This window comes from Marmota marmota, unplaced genomic scaffold, assembly GCF_001458135.2.
Source record: "Marmota marmota marmota unplaced genomic scaffold, marMar, whole genome shotgun sequence".
Taxonomy (NCBI): domain Eukaryota; kingdom Metazoa; phylum Chordata; class Mammalia; order Rodentia; family Sciuridae; genus Marmota; species Marmota marmota.
This window is the reverse complement of record NW_026000026.1, coordinates 74639068-74661787: the sequence shown is the minus strand read 5'-3', so window position 1 is coordinate 74661787 and position 22720 is coordinate 74639068. Positions and strand designations below refer to the sequence as shown.

General features: G+C 38.7%; 1 long non-coding RNA gene across 2 annotated transcripts; it reads left to right on the top strand.

Annotated features, from left to right (window-relative positions):
* Window positions 1-5703: 5703 nt before the first annotated feature.
* LOC125619117 lies at window positions 5704-21517 on the top strand. 2 transcript variants are annotated; one of them, XR_007350616.1, is made up of 4 exons: window positions 5704-6086; window positions 13001-13094; window positions 14744-14975; window positions 20984-21517. It is a non-coding gene; the product is annotated as an uncharacterized LOC125619117 (long non-coding RNA). The 2 variants fall into 2 exon arrangements; XR_007350615.1 differs by having other exon boundaries at window positions 5704-6228.
* The last annotated feature ends 1203 nt before the right edge of the window (window positions 21518-22720 follow it).

Sequence of the window (22720 nt, the reverse complement as noted above, 5' to 3'; positions counted from 1 at the left end):
AACACCTCTGCTAAGGAAGATAAAGCTTTTTGCTTGGGTTTGTTGACATTCTTCTTTGCCCAAGGACAATCTGTTAAGAAGGAGATATTTTTCCCTATCTACTTCAAACCAAATTCCAGTCCTGAAATCTGAATATTGAATAAAAAGTAGTAAAGTAAATTGCTTCACCTTCTCATGTTCCTTTTCCCCAGGTAAATTTCCAAGTCTACCATGGGTCCAAAAAGTCTCTTCTTCAGTTTTACTTCTATTTTGCAATTCATTGGATTACAGATTTGCAATCTGTGGGTTTCATGGGAAGCAGTGTAATAGGAAAGCTTTGGCTTGTCTTGGTTCGAATATCAGTACAGAAACAATCTTATCAGTGAGTGTTTCAAGAGCCAGTTCTGTGATTGGCTACATTGAAGGTCCTGCTACATTGGAGGTTCAGCTGTCCACTCCCCTTACTTTAAATGATCCAAGAAGATTAGCCAATCCTCTACTCCTCTAATATGCTTCCCCTTCCCTGAATAAGGTCAGGCCAGAGTCAGTTCTCCTTCTGGAAAGGGCAACCTGGATGCTGGCAGGTACCTGCCAAGATGCTGTGTGTATCACCAGGTTCTTCTTCCCCTCTTGGTCTTCCTGCCTTTCCTCTGTTCAATCATAGCTCCCCCACTCCCAGAATCAAAGGACACATTAGCCTGTGGAAAAAAAAAAGTAACAGCAAGATCATGATCCTATAAAGCACAGGACATGGAGTTATTAGGAACATAAAGCTTCTATTTTGTATTTCACTCTCTGTCCCATTGTCTACTCCATTCTCACAGTGGGATCTCTGGACTAGCAGCATCAGTGCCATTTGTGACACTGTCAGAAGTGTAGATTCTTAGGCCACCTTAGATAGAATGAATCACTCCAGGTAAGATCCCACCTTCCTGGAGAATCTGGCACACTCGTCTGAAAACCATTGGTTTAAACACTTTCCTTCCCCCTCTGGATATCATTCTGTAACTCCTGAACTAATTTCTAATACTTATTTTAATGGCCCATGATTTTGCGATCACACTACTAGGTACAGGTCTTCAAACTATAATCTTGGAGATAGGTAAGAAGCACTGTCGTTCTCCAAGAACTCAGCTAAACATAGCTCGTAAGGTGTCCCAGAGGGAGCACAGACTCTGAGATCAGACTGCTCTGGGTTCAAGTCCACCAGCTGTTTAAACCCACCACCTGCTAGTTGTGGGGTCTCAGGATAGTTATTCACACCTTCTAGACATTGTTCATAAAGTGTAGAAGAAAAGACCCATGTTAAAGAATTGTCATGAAGGTGAAGTGAGAAGGCACGTGTGAAGTACCTGGGACACACGGTGACACTCAGGAAACATTCACATCTCCTTCTTCATTCATCTCCAGTAAAAACACAATAAAAATGTTCACTCCTGCACCTTGGTGCTCTTCCTTAACTCCTCCAAAGTTTTATCAAAGGAGTTTCCTCAATCCAGTCAAAAGATCAAGTATTCTCAGTCTGTTGTCTAAACAAGATGGCCAGCCTATATCCTCAGGGTTAGAACCTGACCAATATAAATAAGTTGGTATAAAAATAAATAACCTAGTCCTTTTATTTTATCTAACCTTATGGTGACTGCTATTGGAAGAGGGTGAAAATGGACATGAAATCTAAGGAATAGAGATTCAGTGTTTCAGAATTTATTAGCATTCATTCAAAACTATTCAACAGAAAGTAACAGCTACTTTATTAGATGAACTCCATGACTTTGGCCTCTAGAAAGGAGTAGAAGTTCAAAGATTTTCTATGGTATAGACAACACAGTCCTCTAAAAACAATCTATGCCCTTTGTACTGAGTCTATACCAATTATTTAACATTTATTGACTACTTATAGTGTGCTGGATCCCAAGCTAGTAAATGACCTGTATGCATTAATGCACCAATCCTCAGAGGTAATTGTTATTAACTGCTCCCTATAAGTTGAGGTTTAGAAGCTAAATACAATTTGCCTAAAATCACCAAGCCCTACATTCTGAGGTCCTCCAGAGTCTGTGCCTACAACCACCAAACTTCTAATTCCTAATTTAGTTTCCCAGGTGTTTCTGTACAAGGGAAGAAATCTCCAGAGCAGTGGAAACCGATGTTCTACCCTTTTGGAAAGTTTTATGTTCCCACTACAAATCAGCTGATTGGCATTCTGATTTATAAATCTGTCTCATGTTAGTTTCTTTATGAGTTAGTGCCTGAAGCTTGAGCAACTCAGGGTCAGCTGATTAAATAAGTTTTTAAAACTGCTAAGGTGAGATGTAGGACCTGTCCTGAGCTTACCTCACTAAGGAACTGACAATTCAAGCAGGCCTGCTGGATAGAGCCAGGCAACCAGCCACTTGCCTTCTTTGATGCTACTTTAAATGTGGCATGATTCAATCACAGCTCACAGAATTCCAGACAATTCAGAGGAAAAATTAGGAAGATTACATTGAAATGAATGGGATTCTAGGAGGTTTAAGAATATCATGAAGGTGAATGTAGCCAGAAATTCTAAGTTAAGGATGGCCAGTCTTATCAGTTGGTGGTAGTGATTGCTGGGACCCTGCATGGAGAAGGATTCTGAGGCCACTTCTGGGTTTCATACTAGAAGAATGTCATGATTGATTAGCAATGTCTGCCTTGATTACCAGAGGTGGATATGAAGGCCATATATCATATACTTACCATTCCTTCTCTACATGCTAGATTCTCAGTTGACATTGACAATTATATTGAATGAAGTGTCTAATTACATTTGGGTAGAAAACAGCTTCTGAAAAATATTTACCAATCATAAATTACATGAAATCATTGCACTATGATAGGATTCCTACTGCTAAATGTGCAAATTTGCAATTCTTTTTTTTAGTACTTTTGTCCTTGAAGATTAGTTTCCACCTTGATTTTAAAAAAGAAAAAAGAAAGAAAGAAAAAAAATATTTTCCATGTAAGAAATTTTGGAAGTATATTTGGAAACTGAATTTTCTGTTAATAGATGTAGGTGTTGCTTTTGAGACATAGGTCTGTTTACTAAACATAATCACAAAATCATAAGGTGAATATTAAAAAGGATGAAAAACTTAGGTTTTACTTTACATAAATGTATCTACTTCTGAAATTAAAAATGTAAGTACTATAAATCCCCCCAAACTGCAATTGAGCTGTCATTATTTGTATAGTATAATGTATACAAAATTTTAAATAATTTACAAATAGGCTACTAAAATTAATAACAATTTAATGAGGTTGGTAGATATGATTTCAGTATAAAAAAGAAAAAAATCCAAAATATATTTCTCTATGCTAGCAACAATTAGGAAATGAAATTTTTAAATGTAATAGCATCAAACAAGCATAAAATATGCAAGAATAAATCTAAAGAAAGATGCATAACATGTCTATACTGAAAACCACAGAACATTACTAAAATAATTTAAAGAAGATATAAATAAATGAAGGGCTCTACCATATTTATTGATCAAAGGAATATTTTTCCTCCCAAATTGGTCCACAGGTTCAATGCAATGTGAATCAAAATTTTAGCAAGGTTCGGGGGGCAGGGTGTTAGGGAGGGCAAACTTGGAGAAAAAGAAAGCTGGAAGACTTGAAATTTATTATAAGGTTAGAGTAATTTAAAAAGTGCAGTGATGGCATGAAAACAAATAAACCAATTGGTTGAAATCCAGAGAAGATCAGATACACAGTGACCAGACTTGTGACATTATTCTGTAGTGAGAAAAGATGGCCTTTACAACAAACAGTGCTGAGTCAGTCAGGTTCCCATATGGGCTCCCCTCCTGTACACCATTCAAAAAATCAACTTCAGCTGTGAAAAGAAAAGCAGTACTCGTTTAGAAGTTAACCTAGGAAAATATTTTCATCATATTGGGACAAGAATGATTTGTTCAACAGGATGTTAAAAGCACTAGCTGTGAGAAAAATATCAAAAAATCAGACAATATTAAAAATTAAAACTTCTGATCATTGGAAGATGTTAAGGGAATGAAAGGCAAACTCTAGAGTGGGGAAGATATTTGCATGCACATATCTAATATAGGATCTGTATCCAGAATATATTTGTTCAAATCATATAAATCAATAAGAAAAGGGTAATCTAATAGAAAACTGGGCAAAAAGACTAGCAGGCACCTCACAAAGGAGGATATGAAAATGGCCAATGTAAGAGCTAAACATCTTTCTCATCAGGGGACCCAAATTAAAACTAGATATAATACTACATTCTCATCAGAATAGATAATTTAAAAAAAAAAAACTTGTAATCTCAAACACTGGTGAGGTTGTGGAGTAACTGGAACTCTCACAGACTCTCCTAGCAGGAAAATTTTTATAATGTTGATACTTTTTGGCATTATCTACTAAAACTGAACACATATGAACCCTATGATGCAGCCAGTTTCATTCAAATACATAACAAACATAAATGTGTATATGTGATGTACCAGAAGACATGTACAATGATGTTCACAGCTGCATTACTTGTAATAGCAAAAAAACTGGATGTGCATTAACAAGAAAATACTCATTAACAAGAACTGGATACTCATTAACAAGAAAATATACAAATACAGAATATCCACATAATGCAATGGAGAAGAAATGAGTGTCTGCTCCACACAGCAATGTGGATGAATCTCCCAAGCACATGACTGAGTAAAAACAAATAGATACAGAAGAGCATATACTATATGATAATCTGCACAATTCCATTTATAAAAATTCAAATTCAAAATTCATTGTGGTAAGTCAAAAGAGCAGCTGTCTTTGGGTAGAATGGACAGCCATCTGGTTTGCTCAAAAAATGTTCTGTATTTTCATGTGGATGGTGGTTTACGACAATAATTTCACTTATTTTTAAAAAGTTGATCTTTAGTGGTAGAAGTCAGAATCGTGGGAGTGGTGATTGTGAAGGAGCACAGGTGGTTTTGTGAGCTGCTAGTGGTCTTGATATAGGTAGCGGGGACTTGGGCACATTCCCTCTGTACATTCATCAAGCTGCTCACTAAGGGTTTCTGCCCCTTTTGGTATGGATTTATTTATTTTTTTATTTCAAAAAACTTTTGCCCAAAAAAAAAAAAGCACTTCAGTGGGTGCTCTCGTTTAATTCTCAAATGTCCCATGAAAATTGTTCTTACTGTTAGGCACAGTGGTACATATGCTTATAATCCCAGAGGCTTGAGAGGCTGAGGCAGGAGGATCCCAAATTCAAAACCAGTCTCAGCAACTTAGCAAGACCCTGTCCGTAAATGGAAAAAAAAAATTAAAGGGGCTGGGGAAGTGACTCAATGGTTAAGAACCCCTGGATTTTATTCTTGGTAACAGAAGGGGGGAAAAAAAGAAAAGAAAATTGGTCTATAACCCTCCCCTCCCCAATTTTACAGATGAAGGATCTGAGCCCTGCCAAGTCCAAGGGTCTTAACCAAGCTTAAACAGCTAGTAAGTTATAAATCTGGGATTCCAGGGCTTGTAGTCTGTCAAATTGTCCCTGACATCTGGTCACATATGCACTCAGAAAGCACTGTCCACCTGCCCAGCCAGTTCCTCTTAGCCTCTCAGCCTAACAAAGGGATGCTGTTAATTACCTTTTCCTCCACCCATCAGCCTCTAGGGCTGAGGAGGGGCCGGTTTGTTTGCCTTGGATCTCAGGGAAATACTGTGGCCAGCACACACTGGATTTCCTGTAACTGGAAAAGAGTGATGTAATGGCATTGACAAGTGTGGAAAACAGCCCTCACCGCGAGCAGTGTGTCATGGCTGCCTCAGACAGGCCCTCGGCTGGCCGGTTCTGCCATGCACCTCTGGCGCACACACCCCTTCACACTCCTCTCCAAGCCCCCAAGACTGCTCTCTTCTAAGAACTCCAGGAGGGAAAACATTAACGTTTCGTTCATTCTAGAACACTGCCTTTCCCCCAAAACAGAGGGCAGCCTATCAGCTACTAATGTTTCCTGGTGTGAGTTGGAAAATCAGAAGGGACATTTTGTTGGAAGTCCTGCAGAGATTTTTCAGAGACCTCATGGGGAGTGACTGGTTCCTGCCATTTCTTCAAGACTGTAAGTAAATCCAAGTAAGCAGGAGGCAGTGAGGTCCAAGAAACAGGGGAGCATTCTCATGTTGGCAGATTAGGAGCCTCTTCTACTCACATAGCAAAGGAGGGGCCAGACTCAGGAAGAAGCCTTCAGCTCCTTCAAAAAGGTAAGTGTGGGATTTGAGCAGCAGGAGACACAGTATAACAAAGAAGGAGGCCTGGAGCTCCCTGGTCAGTTACTGATCAGGCTAAACAGTTCCTGGTTTTGTGTTCTGACTCTTCCCACCAAGAAGGACTCAAGTTCCTAGTGCACAGCCTACTAACATCTCTAGAAAAATCACCAAGACCCAAAGATTTGCCTCATCCAGAAATTTTCCATTGGGTTCCTCTGCATTCACACTACCATGGCCCATTTTTGTCACTTACCTACTCAGCTGCATTTTATTTTTTGTTCACCATTCTTTGGTTCACTCACATTCATTTAACAAATGCTTTTTGGTATCTCCTGTGTGCTCTTAGAAATTCCCTGTGAACAAGAGACATTCATCTTCTCTTCCCCAGGTCACACAGTTAAGTGTTCCCAATTCAATTTCTAAATGTAATTACATCCAGATAGCATTTATTGAATGCCTGCTATGTGCTGGGCACTATCATAACCCTTTTACATGTATTATCTTATTAATCCTGACAATACTGCAGGAAAACTTCTAATTTTTATAGGTCAAGAAATTGAGGCACAAAAGCTAAAAGTAATTTCCCTTTGGCTAGGATTTAAGCCAGCAAGTCCTGTTTCCTATTTGTAAATACCACACTATGTCATCAAAAGGCTTCTGGCTGGGCAGAGGAGCTAAGCCACTCCTGGGTTGACTCCCCTCTGATTTAAATTAGCTAGGATTTAAGCCAGCAAGTCCTGTTTCATGGTCCATGCTCTTAACTGCTTAATATGCCTATGTAGAGGAATACAAAAAGCTCTGGAATTCTATAAACCAATGTCAATCAAAGTCAGGTTGTTATTTAGAGGTAGAAAGAGAGTAGAATGATTAGTGATCTTTATTATTTATTCTTATTATATATTGTGTATTCTTGCGTGTACACGTGTGCGTTCTCTTTCTCTCTTTCCCCCTCCCCCATATTACATTTATGATCAGAAAAAGTGGGTAAAGAAAGCATATGCAGAGTAGGTTTGCAGGAGTGAGGCAGCTAAAGGGCCACTGAGGGTTAAGGCTGGGTAGAGAGATCTCTCCCTCAGGAAGTGCCACCTCTCCCTCGGGAAGTGCCACATGAGCGAGAGGGGAGTCTTCAACCCAGGAGTGGCTCAGCTCCTCTGCCCAGCCAGAAGCCTTTTGATGACATAGTGTGGTATTTACAAATGGGAAGATTCTAAAGTAGGTAAGATTTTTAGTGACCGTGCTGGCCTCATGGGAACAATGTGTGCCCAGGGAACAAACATGTTGCATAACCACCAGCTCTGAGAAGGTTAACTGCACAAAAATACCTGCTGCAGAGGCTCCGTGTCAGCTCAGTTGCTGTGACAGGTTGCCAGTGACCCAGGCTGTAGAAACCTCAACAACCATTACCGTTCTGTGGAGTAGATAATTATGTTATTCTTACTTCAGTGACGTTCTCTTATTCCCATGTCTGTAAGTTTATTTACAGCAATAAAGGATGAGTGCTATTTTACTCACTCAAAAAGGAAAGGACATCTAATTAAGCAATTCATTCTGTGGCAGGTACTATATCCTTTATGTCTTTTCATCAAACAAATATATGAGGTAAAATATGACTATTCCCATTTTATAGATAAGAAAATTAAAGCTTGGAGAGATCAAATAACTTGTCAAATAGCAGTTTTCCAGGATATGGCCTGATAATCAAAAAGAAACCCACCTTTTAAAAAATGGACTAAACTTAAGGGGAAAAAAAAACATTGGTCAAAAGAAAATGCATCTTCAATTTCTCCACTGAAAATACTGAAAATGAAGAAATGGAGAGGGCACCCAGTCTTTGGAAAATTCATTTGCTTTTCATAAAGTACACCTGATACCTTATTTGCTCAACTAATGATATTTTTAAACCAAAATAACACTTTTCATGGCCTGATGTGAGTAGGTTACGTTTATAAGTTGTATTTTATCCTAAGTGCAACAGGAAGTCATTGAAAGGTTTTTGTCAGAGACTGACCTGGCCTGATTGGTGTTTGAAGTTCACACTGGGAGCTGAGGGGATAATGGATTCTCTGTCTTCTCAGGAGACAGGAGATACCATTCTTATTTGCTTTATTTACTTATACCTTCCTGTGCCCATTGGAGTGCCAGCTCTGTGGAAGTAGGGATCTCATCTATTTTTGCTACTGCCATGTCACTAGAAGCTGGAAAAGTGCCTGGTCCAGAGTAGGTCTCCAATAAATATCTGTTGAATGAGTGAGTGAATGAATTAAAATGAAAAGAACAGAAGGAGGAGGCAGGAATCACACAAATGAACATGAAGGTGAGGCTGGTGGGGAAATCCACCCAGGGCAAAGGAAGCACCTACGAGGGGACTCTGGGGCTGGGAGCAGTAAAGGGTGGGGCCTAGAGGTAGCCATGACAAGAAGTGGTTGCAGATCCACCAATGGGACCTGCTGACCTACTGGACATGGCCACTGAAGGAAGGCATTTGGTATTGAGGTGAGCTTTGGTCCCTCAGCCCTCTGGGGGACACATGAGTTCAAGATGAGTGAGTGAGTGACTGTTTTCCAAGTTGTTTATTGGCTATTGGTATAGAAAAGCTGCAGAATTGCAAGCATGACTTTCCAAATAATGAGATTTTATCACTACAAATAGGAAAATAAAAGGGGCTATTTTTCTAGCATCTCTCAGACAGTTGGTAGCAGTCTCTCTGTGATGCTTTCTTCACAACTTCATCCCTTATCTCCTGGTGTTTCTGTAAGGTTTCCACAGCCAGGTTTCCATGACATCACAGCAGTCCGTTTCATCCATTCTGTCAAAAAAATAACTGGTTGTGGTGGAGGGAGTGCTTTTCCTGCTCATGAACAAATGTGTCCACTCTCTACACCCCAACACACACACACACACACACACACACCACCTCTGCTCCTAACACTGATCTGGGTACACAGGTATTTACAGCTGTCAATTGACTTGCCCAGTTGGGTTGAAACAGCTTTCCTATTTTACAGAATTGTGTGGCCCATCTGATTAATATTCATAAAGAGCACTTTCTTTCAGAGTTAAGGGTTCTTCTATTCTTGACTCTCAAAGTGATTCTCTTCAGATTTGTTGCTAAAGTCAGACACTATTGTTTTACAAATCAGGAATAAAATTCCTTTTATATGACTGTTCTCAAAGACCTGCTGTCATTTGACTGTCCTGATTTCAAAAGCTGTAATAGAGGAGACTGTTTTCATACATGTATATGAAGCATGTTTTCCTTTTTCTTCAATCTCCCTGTTCAGAATTTGTTGGCCAGCCAGCCCCCTGCGATGGGTCTTATTTGGGATGTTCATTTCTGTGACATGGATGTTTGGGCTGAGCTCACAAAGGGTTCATTTACAAGTTTTGGAAAGTCTTCATTCTCTAGATCCAAGACGTGCCCTTCTGTGGCACAGTGGGCTATTGAATCCCTGCCATGGTGACTGGTGGATGCGTGTCACTGTCAACATTCTCAAACCATAAAGCTATGGTGATTGAATAAATAACATAAGCTCTCAGTCACACCAGGCACCAGGCTTGACTATAGCATACTGGCTTTCTGAAGTGGGTGCCTCTGCAGAAAGTGGGCAACTCATGAAAACAATTGACAGGCTGTGGTGTTTTCTTAGGCCAAATGCTCCTGCAAGGCAGAAGTCACATAAAACACATCTTAATCATCGGAATTCTTTGTGAATCAGATAACAGAGTGAACGTGCAAGGAATTCTCTTATACCAACGATGTTTTGGAGGTCCAGAAATGTCCGCAGGAATTGGCATTGTTCTAACTCAGTGCATTACACATCCAGTATCTATTGATTTTCCCATTTGTCCCCATAGAAGTGGACTTCTAGCAACTTTAATACGAGCACTACAGAGGACCAAACCAGGCACCAAGCTGGGCAGCCTTATAGGTCCAGCTGGGAATTTTGTAGCCACCTTCCTGATGTCTGCAGGGTAGACATGTACATATATTTAAGTGTCTCATTTTCATAAAGAGCTCCGTGAAGGAACTCTTTGATAAATAGTTCACATAAATAAATGAATGTTTCATTTTTGAAACATCTTTGGAAGTTGTTTTGCCATGGTTGTACATAGGACTCTGAACAAGAATGTGGGATGATTTTAATGGACTTGTTTTTAAAATATTTAAACATTTCCCTCAATGACTTTTGGGCATTTTTGTTTGTTTGTTGTAGTGTGTTTCAGGGGTAAGATAAGGGGATCATATCTAATCATGCTTAGAATTCTTCAAAGTTGTCCCTTTATATATATTTCTTGCCATGGTTTCCAAAGCCCTGAACATTTGGACCTTCCTTTTTCTAATTTCAACCTGAACAACTTGACCCTCTTTCTCTGTGGTCTACCTAAATGTCATTTTTTCAATTCCTTGACACTTTGTCCTCCCTGCCACTCCAGAGCCTTTACATATAGTACCAGTGCTGGAAAGTCACACCACATATGCATATTCACACACACACACACACACACACACACACCACATACACATATGCCCCCCACACATCCTCACCATGCATACACCTGTCCACAAATACACACTCACCAGCCACACACTCACTTGTCAGTCACTCACTCACTTCTACCAGTTAACCATTAGTCATCTTTCTGATTTCAATTCAAGCAGCAGTTTTGCAGGATTTCCTATCCTATGCCTCCTGGGTTAGATCAGGCTTTTAGCTTTTACATTCTCCAGAAACTATTCTTTTCCTTCAGAGCATTCAACTTAGTCAGAAATTATATAATTATTTGGATAATGCTTCATTAATGGTAACCTCCACCCTAGAGTGTGTAAAACCTCTGAGAACAGAGCCTGAGTCTATTTTTGCTCACCATTGTATCCTCAGCCTGGTACACAGAGTCTGGCACATGGACGGCAGGCAGTAAATATTGGCTTAATGGATGAACTGACGCAACACATGGATGAAGTTATAACAGAAACCTGAGCATATGTGTCTGCGCATGTCTATGTGTGTCTTTCAGGGAATGGGAATGTTGCTAATGGAACTCGAAGAAGATATTTTTCAGTTTCCTTTAATTGTGACTGTTCTGCAACATGGAAAGTAGAAATGACAGTATTCTTCATATGAATCAATTTGTTTGCTAATTTTGCTTAAGAAATCAGCATTCATTCAGTCACATAAACACTATGAATGATTCATATGCCTCTGGTTAACATTCAAGGAAGAAAATTTATTTATACAACTTACAAATATCATATAAATACCATGTCTTGTTAACTATGTGCCTGTGTTCATTTCAACTTAATCACAGAAACAGCAATTACTCCTCTCTAACATTAACAACCTCCTAATGTGCCAGAGAGAAATTACTCAATAAACAAATATTTAATACACTAGAAGTGAACAATTGAGGGTTACATTATACACCCTGGTTGTCCAGTAGCAGTGGCCTTCCTTCACTTTCCCTTTGCCACCCTACCTCCCCCACCATGAAACAGCCTGTGGAATTTGGGACCATTCCAAATAGATAGGACGAAGAGCACAAATACGTACACTGAAGCTTAAGGAGAAATGATATGGGAAGGCCCCGTCACCCATGACTGACTGGTACAATACAGCTGGGAATGCATTTTTGATCATGTACCAGATAATTCAAATAGTTGCAGAATGGAGAAAGGTTGATAAAAAGCACATGGGGAATCAGAGAGCTTAAAATAGTCAAGATTGCATACCAAGGCCGGATTTCAGCTCCAGCTACCAGTGGTTCTAGCCCATCCAAAAGTTGGCTTAGGGAGAAATGGTCAAAGCATAATTCTACCAATAAATTTACATTGAAATATAGAAACTAAGGGCCTTAACAATTACCTTATATTTTGGCTTCCAAGAATGTACTTCGAGACTTGCCTACAGGGTCCAGCCATCCATGAAATCACAGGAATTACACTCTGTGGTTCATGAGCAAAGCCATCTCACAGGACACATTCTCTGAGGACTATGTTGGTGACTTCTAGAAGAGTAGGCATCAAGCAGTCATAATACAGTCTTGCATTATAGCTTCCATTTTATTTTAAAATCTGTCAATCTTGGAATAACTCATTATTTAAAATCTGAATTAATTTGCATGGATTTGCCATCATAGGAATTATTCTCAAATTCATTATTTGAGATATTTTAAAAAACAAAAGTTATATATAATATATAAATGTATATATGTATGTATATGTGTGTGTGTATATATATAGATGTATATATCTTTATCTACATATCAATATGTATACATCTATATAAATACACATTGAAATAGCTACATTAAGTAGTACACATATTTATAAATTAAAATGTTAAGTCCCTCATTTCTCCTCCCTTGCTGCATATTATTTCCCATTCTCCAGAGATATTCAGCAATGATAATTTGATGTATTTATTTTTACTTTTACACAATAAGATTCTACCATGTATACAGTTCTGCAACCTACTTTAGTAGGTTGCATAAGATATATTTCAAATACCATTGAGAAAACTGGGTGAAGTATATGAGATTTACTGCACTCTTTTTTCTATGTCAAATGAGTTCATAAATATTTTTAAAAAAATGCTTTTCTAAAAACAATAAACTTTTCACTTGAAAATGTATCTTAGTCTATACAACTTTAACACTTTACAACTACCTCATTCTATTGAATTTATTGTTAGGGTATGTGATAATTCTTTGAACCAGTCTCCTATTGAAGGACAGCTAGTTGTTTTGTTTTTGTTTTTAATTATTACAGTAATGATACCATGGACAATCTTATACTTTTGCCTCCAGTTGTGATGTAATTTGACAGGCTGAGCTCCTCCTGTTACCATCATCCTTACTGTCAGGTAAATGTCTAAACTTTACAACCTCAGGCAACCGTGTCAGGAAAGTTTTAGTATTAGCACATTTACATTTGGGTAAGAAACATCAAGTCAGAGCAGACATAAGCAACTTACTGAATGGTTTGTGTCTGCTCCTTCAAAGCTGCCTCTGCTGTCCAGCCAAGCCCGCACCCGGCAGATGCATATGCTCATCAGATCCTTTCCATGTGTTCAGAAAAGTGTTTAGGAGGCTCGCATGACTGAGCAGCCTTCAACCTTGACACAATCAAACAAACAAAACCATCTGCAAGTTCAACAAAGAGGAGAGAAGGAGCTTCCCCAAGCTAGATGAAAACATAAGCAAAGAAATAATGAACTTCTAAAAACAATTGCTTAAAACTGTACAGTAGGCAGGCCTTCTAAATTTGGCACCTCTTCCTATTTGATGACCAGTGACAGGTTTCATCAGAATTTGATGTTTCACCCTTAGGATGAAGCCAGACTTGTTTTGAATGTTAATTTCTGTCATTATAATAACATATCCATTTTTACATTTATTAATGTGATAAATTTAGGAGCCCTGACTATGTGAAGGGCACTGTGCCATAAGTACTGGGTTACAAGATAAATAAGACAACTCCTGCAACCCCCAAAAAGCTCTGCCTAGACCAGCAGGCTTTAGCCATGGACCCCTTTGGGAATTTAATAAAAACTGTGAAACTAAAGAAATATGTTTGCACATATACACCAAAAACTTTACCAATGATCTTAAGAGTACCCCCAAATTTGGAAAACAGAAGTCTTCATCCATGAACCTAGGTTTAGACTTACTATTACAAGTGCAAAATGGGCAACAAGAAGAATTAGAGGATTCTCCACTCAGGAGGAGTGCAGTCCTGCCATATGGTCTTCTGCTTGACTTGTTTTCTCATGTAGACATTTTCCTCTAGCAAACATAGTCCATTTTTGTCAGATGAGACATTAAGCTCAGAGAGGCAGCGTGGCTGGCCCAAGGCCACTCAGCTAAATGCTGACAGGACCCTGACCACAACCCATCAAACAGAGATGAAAAGTTCTATCAAAGTCATGAAGTTTTCCATATGGATGTTTTTTAGATCTTCTCTTTCTCCGTGCCCCCATTACTTCTTCCCCCATATACGTTTATACAATGAGTTTCCTTATTATATTACATATTCCTCAGTGCTTAGCAAAGGGCCTGGTACATAGTCGGCACTCAGTGTCTCTCGGGTGAATGGAAGTTCATTATTCGGAGAAAGAGATTAGAGAGATTAGCTTCCACTAAGTGTGTTTCTCAGTTCATGTTCTGCCTTCAAAGATTATCTCTGGGACATGAATCAGTTCTTTGACATGTTACTCTTTGTTTCTCCTGTAATCCCCACCCATCCTGTGTGCACATGCGCACGTGTGTGTGTGCGCGCACATGCGCACGTGTGTGTGTGCGCGCACACACACACACACACACACACTTTTTAAACTGATATGTGATAAGTAAAACCAAGATGAACTGAATCTAGTTTAAACATCTAACACTAAGCAGACTTTCACTCCACAAAATGAAAAAAATTTCCATCTTAAATGCCAAAATAGAAGAAACCTTAACCAATAATTTAATTATTTAAATTAGTTACAGAGTTTGAATTTTTTGTTTTCAGCTAAAAGCTTATTGAGAAAAAAAGAAAAAGAAAAAAAGAAGAAGAAGAAAAAGCCGAACTGTAACTTACCAACCAACCCAAGCCAAATAACACTTTGGAAAGCAATGTGGTTACAAAAGCAATAAATGAATGGCTTAGCCCTTCTTGTGTCTTAGAAATTGGACCCACCGTTGCCAAGAAGGAGTAAAGAAATGAGTCTGTATTTCATTTAACTGCACTGAATTCCTTGAGGGTAAGATCTATTTCTGATCCATGTTGTATTCTAGAGGATTGTCTGGCACATACTGAATGCTCAGTAAGTTTTTATTAAATTAAATTAGATTTTTGCAAAATGTGTACATATCTGTAATATATATCTATATGTGTACATATTGTATAAATATACTGGGTAGGTAGATATGCTAAAATATAAGCTGTATCTCATATCTTCTCATATACAAACTGTAAAGAGCCCATATTCCTCATTTGTGTGAGACCACAGCTACTCAGTTGGGTTATAGAATTCCATCTGGTAGGGGGCTGGGCAGAGTAACTCAGTGGTAGAACACTTGCCTGGCATGCTCCTACTCTGGTTAAAGCACCCTGTATAGTACTGATTTTTTTGAATACTGTCTCTGAGATATTTTCCTAAATGCACAGGTAAAATGATCCACTATGGTTTGCAGCTAGTGTCAATTTTTATATTCAAGCCAAGTCTGGAGCCAGTATCACTCAGCCTTGGCCAGGAACTTTCACTCTTCCATATATCCCACCCACTCAGCCCAGGGGGCCTCTACTGCTCCATGCTAAGCTGAGTGTAGCTCTCCACTGCAGGCTGTTACCCCACCTGTATGGCTTTTTCCTACTATTCACTTTAGGCATGGTAGACAATTCAGGTCTACAAGGGCTGACCAGAGTAACAGGTTGAAGAGCTGGACTTACACAAAGAAGCAAAGGGAGGGTAAATCACGAGGCTGAAACACTAGCTTTATGGAGCCTCAGAGTGTTTTCAAGCAAGTGGTTGACAAGACAGAGGATAAAGACGAGCAGGTAACTGGAGATTGATGGAAGCTATGCAACACTATTAAGAGTGTATGAAATGTCACTGTGTCCTGGGAGGATGACCTGTAATTGGAAGCAACTGGGTCCCAAAATAATGCAGGACTCAGAGGAACCAAAGGACCCAGGAGAGCAATCATGAAGGCACATCCCAGAAACACACTTCAGCTGCTCCTTGGTGAGCCAGTTCAGTCAGAATTTTCGGGAATATCTGGCTTGCTTGTCATATGAAGTTCTTAGATTTCTTACAACTTAGAAGCATCTAAGCATCCTGTTCCAGGAACAGCAAGACAACCCTGGAAAGGTTTCCCTGCTACCTTCTTATCCAAATTACCTTTGCAACAAGAAAAAAATGAAATGGGCAGAACACTTGGCACCACTGTAACACTCAACCCACAATAATTCTCCTTTCTCTAAAATCACCTCAGGGCTCTCAGAAAGGGGATCAGGCCAAACCCACATCTCTTCCATGTGTTCTCTGGACCCACACTGGCTAGACTGAAATATGGCCTCTTCACCAGCACCTAATGTAGCATCCCAGCACTTAATAAATATTTAGCACTATCAAATGTACTTTCAGGAAACAGCTTGGAAATGATTGCCTCATTTTTAAGCAGCTGCTTGAGAATTGTGCATTTTGCAAAAGCTAAATGCACTCGTTAATAAAAATAAACGATTCCATGTGTTACATGATATTCTTTTAGTGTTACTTTCAAAGACGCATGCCTGAGAAAATAGCTCTCTTAATAAGACAGAATGACTCCATTATTTTTTATTAAAATGATAGTGAAATCCATCTGTACATTCCACAAAGGTCTGAGCACCTTTCATGTGCTCAGTACTATTGTGAGCACTGAGATGGTAGCAATGAATGAAGTAGATGAACTTTCATGGTGATTGCATTTTAGAAAGCAAAAGTACAAACACAAATAAATAAATAGTGTCAGATGTCGTAAAGAAGAAAGTAGAGAACAGGGTGAAGAAGGATGAAGAATGTGTTTTTATAAGTAATATATGACATCCCAGAAGAGGTGAGACCAAAATGAATTAATTGAAACTGCAAAATGAATATACAATATGCAATATGGTTATATGAATAATCAGAGGGAGTTCCAGGTAGATGGGAAAGTAAGCACAAAGGCCCTGAGGATTGAGCATGTATGTTTGGCCACAGGCAAGGAACATTGGCAAGGAGGCCAGTATGTTTGGATGAATGAGAAGGAAAGTGTGAAAGGATGTTGGAGAGGTAACAGGAAGTCAGATTTTGCCAGGCTTGATAAGCCACGATGAGAACTTTGAGTGTCATTCTGAATGCGATAGAAAATTACTATTAGCTTTTGAATAAGGCAAGACCACATGAAACTTAAGATACCCCAAACAACATTGGAGACTTCTGTTCTGAGTCAAAGTTGGACTGGATGTTCAGAGAACCCCAAACTGGTTCAGCATACCTATTAGTGCTGGACTCAGATATAAAATGCATGCACATTCAACTGGCAGAAATATAAAGGAATTCCTTGGAGGCTGAAAATATAAGTCCAGCAGGGTAAGCAAGCGGTGAAGAAGTGTTTGCCATGGGATTGTCTGCAAATTCCTGCTGTCTTAGAATCTAGATTTTAAAAGTCCTTTCCTCTAGGAGATGAGGGTAAATCATGAGATCTGAGCCAAGTAGGCCAACAGGTGAGTGAGTACTTATACAGTCATGACACTTATAATTGAAAACAACTATCCAATAGAGGGAGATTGGGAAGAAATGCCTGATGGGTTAAGGCCTCAGATGGTATATTTAAAGAGAGAGAGTGACTCTCTAAGAATTTCTATGTATACAGGTATAATACTGCAATCACACAAATTTAGGGACATAGTCATAAAACTTTTGGGACAAAAAAATAATAAAAAGAAATTTAAAGGGTATGGGGTCAAGAGTTCTTCTAGAAGCCCAATTAAGCAAACAAAAATCTTTTCTCTCTCTCTCTCTCTCTCTCTCTCTCTCTCTCTCTCTCTCTATATATATATATATATATATATATATATATATATATATTATATATATAATTATGTATTATATATGTCTACATATGTGTGTGTGTATATATATATATGCAAGTATATATTATTGTTAGTTTCAAAGCCACATGCCTGAGAAAATAGCTCCCTTAATAAGAAGGAATGACTCCTTTTTCTGTTATTATTATCAAAATGATGGTGAAATCCATCTGTACATTCCACAAAGGTGGAATACAAACTATATGTGTGTGTGTGTGTATACACAAACTATAATACATGTAATGACAAGTTGACGAGTACAAATAAATAATATTAGAAATACAAAAGGGAGCATAATTAACATATTGTACAGACATTAAAAAAGATAAGAGTCTGACAAAAGATTCACATCCAGAACATATGAAGAACTCTTATAATTCAATAAGAAAATAATCCAATAAAAATTAAAATGGGCATATGTATAAACAATGGGCAAATGATTTGGACATATTCCTCACAAAGAAGATACAGGAGCAATACCCAATATCAGTGATCAGTAAAACCACAACGAGATTTGCCTAAAGATATATTAGACCACCTTCAATTCTTAAAATTATAGGGAGAAAATCTGATAATATCAAGTGGTGACAAGGATGTAAAGGAATTCAGACTCTCATGTATTGCTGATGGAAATTAAAATGATATAGCCACTTTGGAGAACAGTTTGGCAATTTTTCAAAATGTTAAACATGTACTTTCTACGTAAGCCAGAAATTCCACTCCTCATTATCTACCCAAGAGAAATGAAAGGCATATTCACACAAAGACACAGTGTTCACAGCAGTCTTTATATATAATAGCCAAATATTTGGAAACAACCCAAGTTCCCATCAACTAGAGAATGGATGAACCACAGTGATATATCCATTTAATGGAATACTTCTACACCATAAAGAAACATAAACTACTGATATTCACAGCAACGTGGATGAAAACATCATACTAACTTCTTAGTCTGTATTTTGTTGTTGCTGTTGTTGCATAACAAAATACTTTAGATCAAGTGATTTATAAAGAACAGAAGTTCATATGGCCCACAGTTTTAGAGACTGGGAAGTCCAAGAGCATGGCACCAGCTTCTGCCCAGCTGGTGCCATACCACCACATCAGTATCAAACAAGGACGTCAAAAGCTGGTGAGGGCCTTCATACTGCATCGTATAAGGCAGAGGGCAGGACGCTCTTGCCTCTTCTTATGAAACTGCTAATGCCATAATGGGAACCACACCTTCATGGCCTCATCTAATCCTAATTATCTCTCAAAGATTCGACCTTCAAAAACATTGCATATGAATTTGGGATCAAGTTTCTAACACATGAACTTTTTGTGAACACATTCAAACCATAGCACTAGTTAAAAGAATCCTGAAACAAAAAACAAATATCATGATTCTAACTATATTAAATTCTGGAAAAGGTAAAACTGTAGTAAACAGATATGTGGCTGTCTAGATACAAGAATTAAACACAAAAGAATATGAGCAATTTTTTTTGAGGCAATCAGAGTATTTTCCAACCTAGTATAGTGTTGTTTGCTTGAGTGCAGTTATCAAAACTCACTGAACCTTACACTTAAAATGGTTAAATGTTATTTTCTTTAAATTACATAATAAAGTTTTAAACATTCTAAAAATACAACAAGATGAGAATAGTATAAACAGAATTATGTTAAATTTGAAAATATAGGTAAAATGGGGTGTCAAAATTGCAAAAACCAATCCTGGGAAAACAGAATATTACACTATTACTATTAAGGAAAATGAATTTGCAGTTTAAATATCCCTTAAGGATTACGCAGGTTCACTTTTACAGATGAATTCCATCAACATTCAGGAAGGGAGTAAACCATGATTGCCAAGCAGAGGGAACAGGTGGGGATAGGGTGTGAGGCATTCAAAGAGCCCTCCTCTTACCATGGGGACCCAACAGGGACAGGCTGAAGAAACTATCAATCGCCTCACCTCTGACCTCTGCGCTGTCATAACCCATCCTGCCCCTCCCTCCCTCTCTGTCTAAGAAGCTCTTTCCAGGCCTGAAGGTCCAATTCAGATTGCTCTCCCTCCCACACCCAGCCCACTGGGACCTTTCTGTCCCCTCTGTTGTGAAAGTACTTTGCACCTCTAATCTGATATATCAGCTACAATCTTCTGTTTACCAAATAGTAATTCAGGTATTTCAGTTTGCAAGATAACTAACTGAAAGGTGCAGGGTTACTGAACAAATTGTTTTGAATGGACTGTCATTGCTGGCATCACAGGCTTCTCTAGAACTGCTTTCGGGTTGTGATCTGAAGGAAACCTGCATTGTTGTTGGTTTTATTTTATTCCATGACATCACAGTGAAGTGAATGGCCATTGTTGAACCAACAGAGAAATCAAAATACAAAATCTTTAAAACTTGGCCTTTGGGATAAACCCCACCCCATGTGCTTCAAAACAAAAATACATGGAACTGGACAACATCATGCTAAGTGAAATAAGCCAGACTCAGAAAGTCAAAGGGTCAAGTGTTTTCCCTCATGTGTGGAGGCTAGAGATAAGGGGGGAGGGGGGTCATGTAAATAGAAAGGAGACCTATAGAGTAACAGATAAGGATTAGGGGGAGAGAGGAGGTGAGGGAAAGAAGGGGTATAGGGGAATGAAATTGACCAAATTGTGCTGTGTGCAGGTATGAATACATCACAATGAAGCTTACTATTATGTATAATTATAATTCACCAATTAAAAATAATTTTTAAAACTAGTATGGATATCCCACCCTCTCCCACATCTTTCCTCTCTAGCAAATTTTGCCTGTGTAGGTGTGAAGAGGAGTTATTGCCCACTGGGCTGCCCTTCTGCTATTAAAACATCAGTTTGCACATTAGCTTGTGTACCACGGTGCAAGTTCATTTGTATGTGCATGGAAATCAGTTCTCATATTCCCTGCTACATCTACATCAGAAAAATGAATGATTTTGTATAATGTAGAGTAAGTAATGCTGTTTCCCTCCTGGCTTAAAAGAAGTATGGAGTGGTAGAAAGAGCACTGGACTTGGAGTTCCCAGGAAGTAAACTGCAGTGAACTTGGGGAAATCTCCTACATTTTTAGAGCCTCAGTTTTCTCATCTTCAAGGAGGTGATAATGTCATTTACCCACTCTATCTCATTTGCTCTAGGAAGGATCAGATGGGCCAACAGCTGTGCTACCCACTGGAGAAGCATAAAGCTCTGTTCCAAGCCATGTTTCTTACTAAGAGAAACTAACACAAGCTGATAAACATCTCCCTTCTCTCATGCTTCAATCCTTCAAACCTGCTGTCATCTACCAGAGAAGAGTTAGTGCCTGTGCCATGCCCAGAAAGTTCATTGAGGATACTGTCGGTTTTAAACAGTTAAGATTAATCCATTAGTGAAATTTATCACCTTCCTCCAGCATCTTTCAACATCATCCAAAAGTCTATCTTCTTAAAAGATAACCACTGCCCTTAAATAAAAATAATTGCATCTGGCAATTCTGTTCTCAGGATCACCAAAATCCATCCTCTGCATATTTCCAGAGTTCAATTAAATTAAAAACTTGTGCATTATCTCTTGGTTCTTAGTAGTTCAGCCTGGCTCAGGGGTGCATGCCTATGATCCCAGGGACTCCACAGGCAGAGGACTGCAAGTTCCAAGCCAGACTCAGCAACTTAGCGAGGCCCTAAGCAACTTCACAAGATCCTATCACAAAATGGCTGGGGATGTAGCTCAGTGGCAAAGTGCCCTGGGTTCAATCCCTAGTACAAAAAAAAAAAAAATCCTCTTTTAAAAAATCCTCTTCAGTAAATACATGTCTGAGATATGTGGAGATGCTTTTATTTTTTTTTTTTATTTTTCATTGTTTATTGTTGACCTTTGGAGATAGAAATCATTCCCCACTATTATATTTCTCTATAACTCAGACATTGAAATACTATATGGCATTTTAAAATATGATTGAGGACCTGCATTTACTAATATGAAGACATTAATTAGATGGTTAAATGTTAAATTTTAAAAATTGCATTTTATGAAGCAGTGTTATGGTGTGATTTCAGTCTTGTAGTAGGAAGTGTTTGTTTTGAATTATCACACAGCTTAAAATCTGGATAGAAACAACCCAGAGAGGCAATTAAGTGCCTAGACTTTTGTACCAGATTGACATGGATTCAAATTCATCCTCTGCCTGGCTGGACAACCTTGGGCAGGTTGTTCAATCTTCATCAGTTTCACTTTTTTGTATTTAAAAGAAATAATGATGGACTGTTTCCTGAAGTTGTCATGGGGATTAAATTGACAGTGCATTAAGCACTTAGCATAGCACCTGGCCCCCAGTACCTGATCTCTGATGATAGTCATTATTATCATGGAATATGACAAGAGACAAAGGTCAGTTGCTATCACCTCTGGGTATGGGCTCAAGAATGGGTTTTTTCAGTGCTTCTTTGGACTCCATCCCCACCTTAGTCAATCATTCTGAAGTGTTAATATGTTCTTGTGTAGGTTTTTGTTGTTGTTGTTGTTATTTGTTTGTTTTTGTAGATGCATATTGCAAAATAGGTATTATTTTGTAATATGTTTTTTTTAAAGAGAGAGAGAGAGAGAACTTTAATATTTATTTTTTAGATTTCGGCGGACACAACATCTTTGTTTGTATGTGGTGCTGAGGATCGAACCCGGGCCGCACGCATGCCAAGTGAGCGCGCTACCGCTTGAGCCACATCCCCAGCCCTGTAATATGTTTTTAAAAGTATGTGAAACTACCCTGCATTTCATTGATCTTACTTTTTTCCCTAGGCAGTTCTGAAGGTCCACCATCTGCCCCACAGTGCCATGTGTACCTCTGACTGTTCCCTCTAAATGCTGCTGGGCAGTCCAAAGTGTATGTCCTCAAC